The sequence below is a fragment of the Dermacentor albipictus genome, chromosome 8, assembly GCF_038994185.2.
Source record: "Dermacentor albipictus isolate Rhodes 1998 colony chromosome 8, USDA_Dalb.pri_finalv2, whole genome shotgun sequence".
NCBI lineage: Eukaryota > Metazoa > Arthropoda > Arachnida > Ixodida > Ixodidae > Dermacentor > Dermacentor albipictus.
Genome location: NC_091828.1, coordinates 23699016 through 23711689, shown reverse-complemented (window position 1 = coordinate 23711689; position 12674 = coordinate 23699016). Strand labels below are relative to the sequence as shown.

The 12674-nt window shown below is 46.9% G+C and overlaps 1 protein-coding gene across 3 annotated transcripts in view; it reads right to left on the bottom strand.

The window, feature by feature from the left end:
• LOC135907763 (uncharacterized) overlaps positions 1–12674 on the bottom strand; it is a 331017-nt gene that overhangs the window by 15485 nt on the left and 302858 nt on the right. The gene's annotated exons all lie outside the window — the stretch shown is intronic.

Genomic DNA, 12674 nt, shown 5'->3' with positions numbered 1-12674 from the left:
GAGTTTCGCCGCCAATCGCCGCAGTGTTGATGAGCGAAGGCCCGGGGCCCCTTCGTCGTCTCTTGCTTGTTCATCGTCTCTTGCTCGCCGCGAGAGAAGCCCAGCCTTGTGTCACGGCACTCTCAGATGCCGCTCACATAACCCGGCGGGTCGGGAAACTGAGTTCAGTGACCTCCGGAGGTGAGGCCGCTGATGTCGACTGTACACATGATCCTCAACAACGGCAACAACGACGCAGACGTACAGACGCAGTCAAACAACGTACACGAGCTAGTATCGTCGACGATTCTTATCACCGTAGACGACGAATAAATAATGGCGTTAATTGACACTGGAGCGGACACCTCAGTTATGAGCAAGGAGCTTGTCTGCAAGTTGAACAAAGTTTCTACCGAGTGGACTGGGTCGCAGATTTGCACTGCAGGTGATTTCGTTATCGTGCGATTTCGTGCAGGCGATTTCGGAGATTTCGTTATCTCCCAAGTTGTTCGAGGGACCCAATTCTTGGAATGAACTTTCTGCAGGCTATTGGAGCCGTGATTACCTTACAAAAGGCTTGGTTAACGTTTTCGACTGTTCAGGCCTTAGCAGGGAGCAGCACTAACGACAGTTGTGTCAACGGCTTGAGGATTGTTGACGAGAACGTCACGGTGCCGCCAAGGAGCAGCGTTTTGACCCTTGTAACCTGCGACGGATTCGATGACCATGAGGGTATTGCCGATTCAAATAGCCCACTGCTGCTCGAAAGACACACCTGTATCGCCCCGAACCTTGTTCGATTACAGAATAAGTGCTCATACGTTTTGTTGACCAATTTCAGCAATGACTACCAGCACGTCCCCCAACGTACAGCTGTAGTGTTCCAAAACGCATCGCTGACTTCTCTGACGCCGGCACGTTTCAGGTGACTTCATCGGATGCAACACTCACGCCAGCGTGAGTACCCGCGTCCACATTAATGCTGACTTAGCAGATGTACAGAAAAATCGGCTGCTGGCCGTAGTGACAGGATTCTCTGGCTATTTTTCCACGCACTCCAAAGTGCAGCGCACATCCGTTACGCAATACCGGATAGTTACAGAGGAGTCGGCGGGGCCTGTTCGTCCACATCCGTACCGCGTGTCACCTATGGATCGGGAGGCGATTAAGCGTCATGTTCAAGAAATCCTGAATGATGACGTCATTCAGCCGTCAACCAGTTCGTGGGCTTCGCCTGTCGTACTAGTAAAAAATAAAGACAATATACTCCCCTTCTCTGTTGAACCATATGGTTTAACCGAGTCACCAAACGCGGCGTATACCCCCTGCCAAGGATCGATGATGCTTCGAACCATCTTCGTCACGCTCATAGTTTTATTTCGTGAGACCTAAATCCAAGGTAGTGGCTAATCGAAATGGACGAGCGTGACCGTGAAAAAAGCACCTTCGTTACTCCTGAGGGCTCTACAAACATAACGTCCTGCCGTTCGGTCTCAGTTCCGCTCCTGCTACGTGTCAACAAATGGTGGGCACTTTACTCATTGGACTAAAGTGGCAGATGTGCCTAGTGCACCTAGACGACGTTCATGTGTTTTCCAGCACGTCCGATGAACATCTCGCTCGGCCACGAAGCGTCCTTACCGCAATGCGCTAGGCAAACCTCACCATCAAGCCTGCAAAATGTTACTTTGGCTTCCAGGAATTCAAGCTTCTAGGCCATGTGGTCAGCTCCAAAGGTGTTGGCCCAGACCCAGAAGAGCTCGCTGTCATTGCCGAGTTTCCTCATCTTAAAGACTAGAAGGCTGTTCAGCAGTTCCTGGGCCTCTGCGCTTACTACCATCGTTTCGTTGAAGGTTTCTCAAGCTTTGCTGAATCTCTCACGAGGTTGACACGACAAGATGGGCCTTTACGTGGACAGAAGACCGAGAGCGGACCTTCGCCGAATTGCGCAATCTGCTTGAATGAGCTCCCGTGGTGGCGCCTTTTGATGACGCCGCGGTAACTGAAACTCACAGAGGCGCATGCAAGTAGGATTTGGAGCCATTCTGGTTCGATGGCAAGACGGCGCAGAGCGTGCAATTGCGTACGCGAGCCGTAGCCTTACAAAGGCAGAGGTTAATTCTTCAACCGCACAAAAAGAATGTTTAGCAGTCGTGCGGGCCATCGGCAAGTTGCGACGCTACTTATACGGCCGGCCATTCCGAGCGGTCTCTCATCAACCCTTGTCCTTCTGGCTTGCTGATCTACGAGACCCGTCAGGTCGCCTCGCTCGTTGGAGCCTCCACCTCCAGGAATACGACACAACTTTTGCCTACACATCCGTCCATAAGCACAGTGACGCTGACTGCTTGTCATGTTCTCCTGTTCCATTGACATTGTCCGACTTGGAGCTCGATTTTGCCATTTCTAGCTGTCGACGACGTAGTTCGCTTGGCTGACTATCAATGCGTAGAGTCTGAGCCGCTGTTGTCCGATGCCCACTTTCACGAGGATTGACATCCTACTGCTGGCACAACGATGTCCCATAGAAGAAAAATTTCGAGAACAGCCAGGAACCATTCCTTCCCGTCCTTCTGACGGCGCTACACGAGAGAGCTTTACCCGATTCCTGTGCCGGCCTAGGTTTCACGAGTACGTTAGAAAGCACATGGCAGAAATACTATTGGCCACACCTATTTTCATCGGTCCAGCGCTATGTGGGAACGTGCGGTGACTGTCAGAGGCATAAAGTCCCACACGTCCAGCCTGCTGGCCTCCTTCAGCCTTTCGATCCGCCTCCAGTGGCGTTCCACCAAGTGGGAATGGACCTCTTTGGTCCGTTTTCCACGCCATTTTTGCAAAATAAGTGGAGAATCGTGGAAATTGGCCATGCAACTCGTTACGCAGAGACGAAAGCTGTGCCGCGGTTAACCGCGGCTGAAATGGTCAACTTATTCTTCCACAACATCGTGTTTCGTCAAGGTGCACCAGTTGTACTCATTACTGACCGCGATGCAGCTTTACAGCGGAATTATTGCAACAAGTCGTCACGCTAACGCACACCAACCACCGAAAGACCCCAGCCTGTCATCCTCAAACTAACGGCTGAACAGAGCGCCTAAACAAAACATTGGCCCACATGTTCTCCACGTACATTTTCGTGGAACACAAAATATGGGATGAAATCTTGCCATGCGCGCTTGCTTACTACACCAATGTGCAGGGGACCACCGAGTTTAGACCATTCGAGCTCGTTTATGGACGTCGCGTTAAAACCCCTTAGGCGCCATGCTCCCGGCAGATCACGGAGCCACGAGGACTGATACCACTGAAGAAGTCCTCGAGAAAGCCGAGGAAACTCGCCAGTTTGCTCGAAATCGCATCCGCCCCCAGCAGAATGCCGACGCGTGCCGTTACAACTGGACTCGATGGACATGCAGTACTCCCCAGGCGACCGCGCGTGGGTGTGTACACCTATCCGACCCTGTGGGCTCTCGGAGTAATTGTGGCACCGCTACGTGGTCCCTGTGAAGTTGTACGCCGCCTCAGTGATGTGAACTACGAGGTGATGCCTCCAAGCTCTGACCTCGTTCTAAACGACGACATCCCCGTGCTGAAGTCATCCACTTAGTATGGATGAGGGCGTACTACGCACGCGAGGGATAAGCAATCGTCACAAACAGCTTCAGCATTGTGTACATTCCTGTGTGTTTCTTTTTTGTGTACGTGTGTCTCTTCATGTTGACACTTTTTCCCATAGTAGTCGCCCGCTGGCCATGAATAGTCCAAGTCGGGCGATATTGAACGAGGAGAAATGACGCCACATAAGTTCGCACGTGATGACACTGACCCCTTGAGGCGAGAACGAGAATGTTCGTGCCTGCGTGTGCACTCTCCGAGGATCAGCCTATCCTGCAGGCACACGTCTTTTTTTGCCAATTAGTCGCTGGTGATCTCTTTTAGCTTGTACTAGCTTAGTGACAATAATTACACTGTTCTTATCTTTCAGAAGTAGCAGAAACGTACTGTGGCATACCTTGAACTTCGGTTTGTCCCGTGTACCCGCAACCACTGTCGTGTCTATAGCAGTGGCGTATCCTTGCCTTCTCATGTCACCTTGCCTCTGTCCTTCTCTTGTATGGGAAGCGCCGCTCCTCTCCCGCCTCCTCTCTACAGTGCTATCTACGTGCCCGCTGGACATGCACGTTAGTAGAAAGGTAAACGCTGCAGTTTCTGCAATGCTTTTTCTGGGGTTAACGGATTATTCCAGTTGTCAAGAGACTAATGCAGCGAAGCCCAGAGACCTCCATAGTGCACTGTAACCGGGCTAGTCGCCTGGTTAGCTCAGATGGTAGAGCGGCTGCTCCGGAAAGGCGGTGGTCCCGGGTTCGAGTCCCCAAGCAGGACGTATTTTCCTTCAACTGCTAAGCAGTTCTTTCGAGGAACCCGTATGGGTTTCCTTTGTTGCACTTAGCTACGTTTAAATGGATGTCTTATTTTCCCTTTATTCATTACTGCTCTCCACCTTACGGGTTTCCGCAGAAATATTACGTCATGTTGATCGTGTTTTCAGGCAGCTGAATAAGTTTAAATCTAACTTATACAACACAATGTCCCCTGAGAGGAGGAAGACCATCCTTTATGGGCTTGCCTCGGAATGAACAATAAATGCTACCTCAGTTGCACGGAGACCCAGCACGTTGATCGCGAGGTCGGCACGAAGGTATACGGAGTCAGTGATAACAGTCTCCCTAACGCAAGTGACGGAATCGAACAGAAGCAGAAAGAGGACACGCGCATATACCAAAACGGAGGACGCTTTTCGGCCATTTAGTTGGTACACGGTAGTTCTGGCCAGTGATTGCACTTGACGGAAGCATCTCTTTTCTTTGGTCTCGTCTCGCAATACATTTGCACACACGCAGTCACCACAAAAGGGCGAATAATAATATTGGTGACTTATACTGTTTTCGAAATGATCAACTAAATAAAACACACTTTTCTGCTCAGTGCAACTTTTTTTCTAGTGTCTTTTATGTAGGTGCACTGAAGTACGTGTTGAGAGTGATTATGATTGTTATTTGTATTTAGTGGGTTTTAGCGCAATTCGCGCACTCGTTTTGGGATTTCAGAGCTTTCTGGGGTGTCGACCAGGGTCAGTTTTTTTGTTTCTAGATGGCAGCACTACTCTAAAATGTATGGCATGGCGGTGCATGGCGAACGCTGAGAAACGCGGTATGTAGCAACTAGGCTTCTCTCTCGGGCTTTTTTCTGGACTCGCCACGACATCTCGTTGCGCTGCCGCCAACTCCGCGCGTAGCGTCTGAGACCAGAAGCGTTGCTCGCCAGTGCATTTGAACGGAGTGAATTGTTCCCTCGTATGTCACACGCATGCTGGCGCATACCCAGTGAGCGAGGTTGGCGAGATGTTCACTGAAGAGTTGCACATACCCACTGCATTCATGGCACAGCTCTTTCAAATGTACGCGTGAACGGCGTTCCCTGAAAAGCGGCACATGCCCAGTGAATTTGTGGCTCAGCCTACTAATGCATGGGGTTGCTTGTAATGAGGGTTTGTCTCGCCTTAATAGCGCGAAAATTCAAGGTGCGTTTTTCATCATTGTAGAGCGTCATGTAGCCAGTGGCGCATACCTATTTACCCGAGATGCCGTCAAACACGTTCGTTGAAGAGTGGCCCTCACCTACTGTCGAATAGCTAGTGACCAAACTTTGTGTAAAATAGCTTCATTGAAGACCAGCGCAGACAAAAATGGCGGATACCCAGTGCTCCAAGTCAGCGCTAAACAGTTTCTTGGAACAGCGGAGCCTGCCAAGTCCCGCGTCTACAGTGACCTATGTTGGCCTAAAGGGTGTTCAACGGAGAGCGGCACGCACGTACACATCACTACATACTAAGGGGCCCAAGTTGGTCTGAGTGTTGGTTTCGAGCCCTGTTCCTTCAGCACAGCAGCCCAGTGCACTAACCATTCAGTAACGGACTATCGTGTGACTCGCATAGGTGAGAAAGCGGAGATCCCTTATGAAAATGAACCATGAGTTTCTGTGGAGGACGTGATGTGTTCCTAAGGTGACATCAGACATTAATAAGGAATGCATCGTCTAATGTTTTTTGGCATCACAAGTACATCAGAGACTCAAATGACAATGCACCTTAGGATTTCTGATGAGTGGAGTGTACAGCTTTTTTGTGTTATTGCTAATGTCAAAGTACATCATATATGAATGTGTACGATGCCAAGTCGCGAAGAATTCTTTGTAATGCGATAGCATTAAATGGCTCATGAGCCGCAAAATCCGGCATTGTCGGCGTGAGCACTCGATGTACAAAGAGGTTACAAACTCTCAACCTTTCATGGGAGTCGAACTAACCTACCTTTGGCGGCAATTAAGGCTACGAACCCACGACCTTTGGTGTTGATTAAGGCACCGTTAATTAAGAATGTTATTGAAGATATGGTTAATTAATGCACTCGAACGCACGTACGACTCTTAGTGGAAGTCGGAGCCTGTTAATTAATATGTTAATTAAGGCGCAGCTGATTATTATGTTGTTAATTAAGACACTCGTATCCACGACCCTTGGTGCTTATGAAGGCGCTAGCGCGCAGTTAAGATGAAGTTATTTGAGGCACTCGAACCCACGACCTTTGTTAATGATGACGATGCTAATTAAGGTGCAGTTAATTACGTTCTAGGAATTAAGTCACTCGAACACATTACCTTGTGTGGGAATCGCACCCACGACCATTGTTGTTAATGAAGGCGATATTAATTGAGGTAACGTTAAGATGTAGGCAATTAACACCCTCGAGCCCACGATCTTATGTGTTAATGAAGGTGGTGTTAATTAAGGCGCAGTTATGATACAGTTATTTGAGGCACTCGCACCCACGGCCTTTGTTAATGAAGATGGTGCTAACTAAGGCACAGTTAATTAAGGTCTAGCAATTAAGTCACTCGCACCCAGTACCTTGGGTGCGAATCCAACCCACGACCTTTGTTGTTAATGAAGGCGATGTTAATTAAGGTAGTGTTAATTAATATAGTCAGTTAAGGCACTGGATCCCACGGCGTTTGTTGTTAAAGGTTATGTTAATTAGGCATATTCAATTAATATATAGTTACTGAAAGCACTCGAACCCATGATCTTGTGTAGGAGTTGTGCCCACGAATTTTGTCGATAATGAAGGTGATGCTAATTAATGTACAGTTAATTAAGATATAGTTGATGAAAGCACTCGGACACATGACTATTGGTGGGAGTCCAACCCGTGACCATTGGTGTTAATGATGACGATGTTAAGTAAGGAACCGTTAATTAGGATACAGTTAATTAAGTCACTCGGACCCTTGGCCTTTGGTGGAAGTGGTTCCGATTCATCGTTAGGGACAGTCTAAGAGACAAAAATGATGAAAACGATATAACACAGCGTGAGCGCCGAGTACTCAGGAAACGCTTCTGATATATCAGGGCTAGGCACAAAACAACGACGTCATTTTCTTTCCTTTTTAAATAGCACTGTAAGATGGTGTTACCCCGTTATCACATTTGGTAAACAGTGCAATCCTATAGCGTATGCCTTGTTTTGAGCAGTTTGATTTCTAGGACGTGTTACTAGTCTTTAGGTGCCAAACCGACAATTGTGCAGATTGACATGATCATGACATGGAAAACTGCGCGTAAAAAATTATGGGGTTTTACGTGCGAAAACCACTTTCTCATTATGAGGCACGCCGTAGTGGAGGACTCTGGAAATTTCGACCACCTGGGGTTCTTTAACGTGCACCTAAATCTAAGTACACGGGTGTTTCCGCATGTCGCCCCCATTGAAATGCGGCCGCCGAGGCCGGGATTCGATGCCGCGACCTCGTGCTCAGCAGCGAAACACCATAGCCACTGACCAACCACGACGGGTAAAAAGAAAAAAAAAACTGCGCGTAAGCGTCTATTTGCTGGAACGCACTGTAGTACTTGGTTGAAAGCACATCGTACGCCAGCGCACATTTCTGGCATATACCACATAGGACAAATGCACGCTACCGAGACATGTGGGTTTTTCGAGGAATCTTCGTGGATAGCACGATCAACACAGAAGGCACGAGCGACAGTAGTGCAACCCGCGCAGATTAAACGCACTAACACGAAAGCAAGATACGGACGACAGGGGCGTAAGCTGCGCCACACGAGCAGATTTGACGCTTTCCGACTGACACTGTTGCAACTGGCACTAAAACATCGCACACTGCACACATGTGTCCCTCGGAGATCACGTCAACGATGTCTGAGGCCATATAGTTGATGTTAACGACAGCAGGAAGTTATTTAAATTGAAGTGACGGCGCAGGTAGCACGGGGAGCAGCGAAATGCGTAATTCACGGGTTTTATGAGAGGTAACCGAAGCGAAAATCGTTCGAATAACGTCACCGCAACGGCTTTCTATAGGGTTAACATTTTCAGATCTCGAAGGCCATGCTTTTGCTGTCTGCAGATAGCAGAAACGATTCAAATTGAAAATGCGTTATAGAGTTTATTTCTATGCCAAACTATAGCTTACAATATAGACTTATCTGCGGTTCTGCTTGTCTTGCAACAGCTATGCGCAATTAGGCAGCCGCACAAATCCTCAGATGACGCTAGCCGAGGCATTGGCCGGCCCCAGCCGACCTGTTGGTGGCGCCACCCATCATCCCGTTTCCTATCCAATCCAATCCAATCCAATAAGCCTGTCGCTCTGTTTACGAGTCAGTCGGGCGTGCGAGCTGCAACGATGTGCTTGTTTGATCGTGTGTTTTTGTGTTTGCTGTAACTAAATATGACTTAGTTCGCGTGCGCATAAGTGCCACAGACAGCTTGTGTCTCGCTGCAAACTCGCCGTGTGCGTGGCGCGCCAGCCAAATGTGGACCAACGATGTTCATGCCGTGGAGTGCGTTCCCTTTGTCTCTGGTTGTCGTGGAAAGTTGGGTGGACGTCGCGACGAAATAATGCGTATTGTTAGCGTGCCACTGCTCCTCCACTATGCACCGGTATGTCTGCTGGGAGTAACATCGAAGCATCGGCAACTTGGAGGGCGCTTTTCGACCGCGTCGTGCCATTCAAAAGGTGAGTAACCGTGCTTGCTAACTACACACGTGTTGTGCGTGCTTCTCGGTGTGGGCATAGGTTGCCTTGCGAACGTAGGAAAGAGAACTCCCACGACAACAGTGAAAGCTATGCCGATGCTTGCTGGGTGTCAGAGTTTAGTTGCGCGAATTTATTGCCATAATGCGGAATTGAAAATCTTGATAAGCGTTTTCTTCTGATGAGAAAGATTAAGTTCGGAAATAATCGTGTTCATCATGCGCGCTTGTGCGTGAGCTCCCGCATTTCTGCTGATGTCGCATAATAACGACTCATCTACCTCTTGACCGATTCTCACTGCAATGACGTTTCCTCGCTTATAAATGATTCGACGTTGTAGATAATCTCTGCTTACAAAGTTTTCGATTTAGGAGTAGTATTAGGAGAAAAATGTAAGCAATCACAGCGTGCTACTGGTACAGGTTTGTTTTGAAGGGGTGTTGCCATAACTTTGACGTAACTAAACATTACAAGGGATAGTCACATAAAGTCATTAAAGAATCTCTAGAATCGTTATGTAAACAAACATTCATGTAATGCGCTGCTGCTGCGTGTAATATTTTGCCTTGTTCAAGGGGTCCCCGTTATCGTGACATTCTTCAGTGACTTCGACTTTGTGCTCTGTTGCCACCCTGCACCAGTGCAGGCATTGTTTTCGTGACTGTTTTTACATGCTCCTTGCATGTGTTCACGATGTGATGGTCTTATTCTGCCACAGCTATAAGTTAACACAGAATTCTCTTTGTAGTGGTGAAGCCGTGACCCACAACAGGGTCCACATAACCCGTGGCCATGGCTGCAGCAGCACGGCATGTAATCTGGATGGTCATATCAGGTATGCTTTAAGTGTACGTGTTCACAAAAGTGGGCTTCGGTATCATTAGTGGATAAGTGTATCGACATATTACTTAATGAATCTTGCTAAATAGGCTAAATATTTATGCAACTTTATTCCACTTGCTGCTTATTTGTGTTTGTAGACATTATGCACACGTAATCTTGTTCTGTTAAAACTACACCTCGCATGTCCTGACGTTTAGTATTTTTCTCGCATCAATTGCTTGGCTGCAAGTCCATTTTATTTTTGCCTATTACGCAGTATGTTTCATTTTTATTTTGGTTTTATTTGTTTGGAACTGTTTCTTATGCTGTAGCATATATTTCCCTGTTTTCCTTTCTGCCTATGATACACACATGTGCTGTTTTTGTCCATGTAAGAATTCGAAGTGTAGTGTGCCATATATGTCACAGGTCTAAGCACGCAGTGTGCATACCATTGTTTAACATTGATATTTACAATTATGTCTGTTTTGTTCTCAGAATAACTGTCACAGGCAAATACACATCTGATGAACTCGAATTTTTTGAAATGAAATAGGAAGGCCAGTATTCATTGTGCTGCAGTTACTTAAGTAGTGAGGTCTTTTCTGGTAAGCTTTCTATTTTTTCTCTCACTTTCTTCGTATTCTTTTCTTTGCAAGCTGCCCCTATTTATGCTGGTAGGCATTGTAGCAGTTGTGAGTGTGTCTAGTGTAGCAATGTCACAGCTAGGTTGCACACACTACAGGATACCAACAGATACCCATCACTGTTTTTGTGCATTTCTGAGAACCAGCTGTGTCCACTCGGCAAAACTTGTAGTGTCTACTTGAATTTGCCAATCAGTTCATGTAACTTTTCAGGACAACATTTACGCAGCGAGGGAAGGGAGACCATGCAACATGACCTTGGCTAACAACTGTTTAAGTTGTAGGAAGGACTAACAAAAATAGCACTCGTTGTGCACCAGTTAATTTGAGGGATGGCAGAAGTTGTAATACAAAGGCATAAAATCATGATAAATGGTGTTTGCATAAAAAGAAGTAAGTGAATCGGCACACACTAGTTTCTATCCCTTGTAATCTACAAAGGATGCCTTTCTTCATGCATTGATAATGGGGGCTGCCTGACACTTATTGTTATTTATGTGGTGTGCCTGACTGATTTCTGTTGCCAATTTTCATCCATGGGTGAAAACAGATAAACAATCCTAATCCGGCATGAAGCCCCATTGCGGATATGTGTGGCCAAGTCGGACGAGCATACTGGTCTTTTGAGTGAAATATGGTGATCTCATAGGTACATATTTAGGCACCAGCCAGTCTGCACTATGTACATTTGACCACATGTGAAAGGAATACAGTACAGTGCCTCTGACACGTACTGGACAAATTTGGTGCCACCTTTAACCAAGCAACCCTCGCTTGCCTCCTTGCCTTTCTCGATTCAATTTTCAATTCAATCAGTTCATGTAACTTTTCAGGACAAAATTTGCGCAGCGAGGGATGGGAGACCACACAACATGACTGTTGTTAATTTGCTGCCTAATTTATTTTTGCTGGAAATATATGTGCATTGCAATCCACAAGTGAATTGACAAAGGCACCCAGGCATTGGAGGCTTGCTTAGTTGAAGATACCCAAAATTTGTTTTGTATCTCTGAGGGGCAATGTAGGCTATTCTTTTGATCACGTGCATATTTGGTCCAATGTACATTGGGCACGCTGACTAGCCGGTGCCTCAGCATGCGCCTAGGAGAGCACCATAATTCACTCAAAGGACCAGTGTGCTCGTCCCATTTGACCATGCATTGACACGACAAGCTGTGCACTAGATTTAGATTGTTTATCTGTTTCGTTCGCCTATGGCAACCGATTGATACAACAAAATCAGTGAGGAATACCACATCCAAAAATGGGACATGTGTCAGTCAACGCTCATGATTGCATGACAAAGAGGAATACTCAATAATGACGTGGGATAGCAACCACCATGCTTATTAAATTATTTTTATGCAAGCTTGTTCATCATGCTTCTACGCATTTGTTTTTCAACTTGTGCCCTCCCTCTGAAAGCAGCGCTCGGGTTTAAATGATAAAAACACCAGACATGGTGGGGTGTATTTCTTGAATTGGATGTATGCCGTCATTCAGGAGGCCAACACATGCATGACATAGTAGGCTTGGAATGTATGAGAACTGTGCCCGTAGCTGATGCAAATATTCTGTAACGACTGGCACTTGGATGTCTCTGGGATGCATTGGGTTGCCCGTGCACAAACACTCCTACGCTCATTTCCAAGCCAAGTAATTAGTGAGATTTTCTCATTCACGCTAGCAATCCACAGACACTGCTGTCCTTTGTCAAGTGGAAACCGATATAGCTGAAGTAGTTCACAAAATGTACACACGCCACAGCTGATCCACGTTGCACGTTTTTACAGCCAAGAGCAATTTCTGCTTACTGTAGTTACTGCTCCACCCAAAGGCCACACGGTGGTTCCTCAACAACTTTGTGTGAACCGAACCCACATAAATTTTTCGCAGAACTATCTATAACATCTCCAGATCGTTCTGCAGCAAGTGATACAGCGTGTATTTCTGTGGTTGATTGCCAAGTTTTGTTAATTTTCTGTGCTTTCTACCATGCAGGGTACACGTGCACTTACTTCAATATGACGACACTCCATCTCAAGAACAGCCTCTCCTCAGTGATAAGTAGCGAGATTAAATGAAAGGAAAATATCACATCCGTAA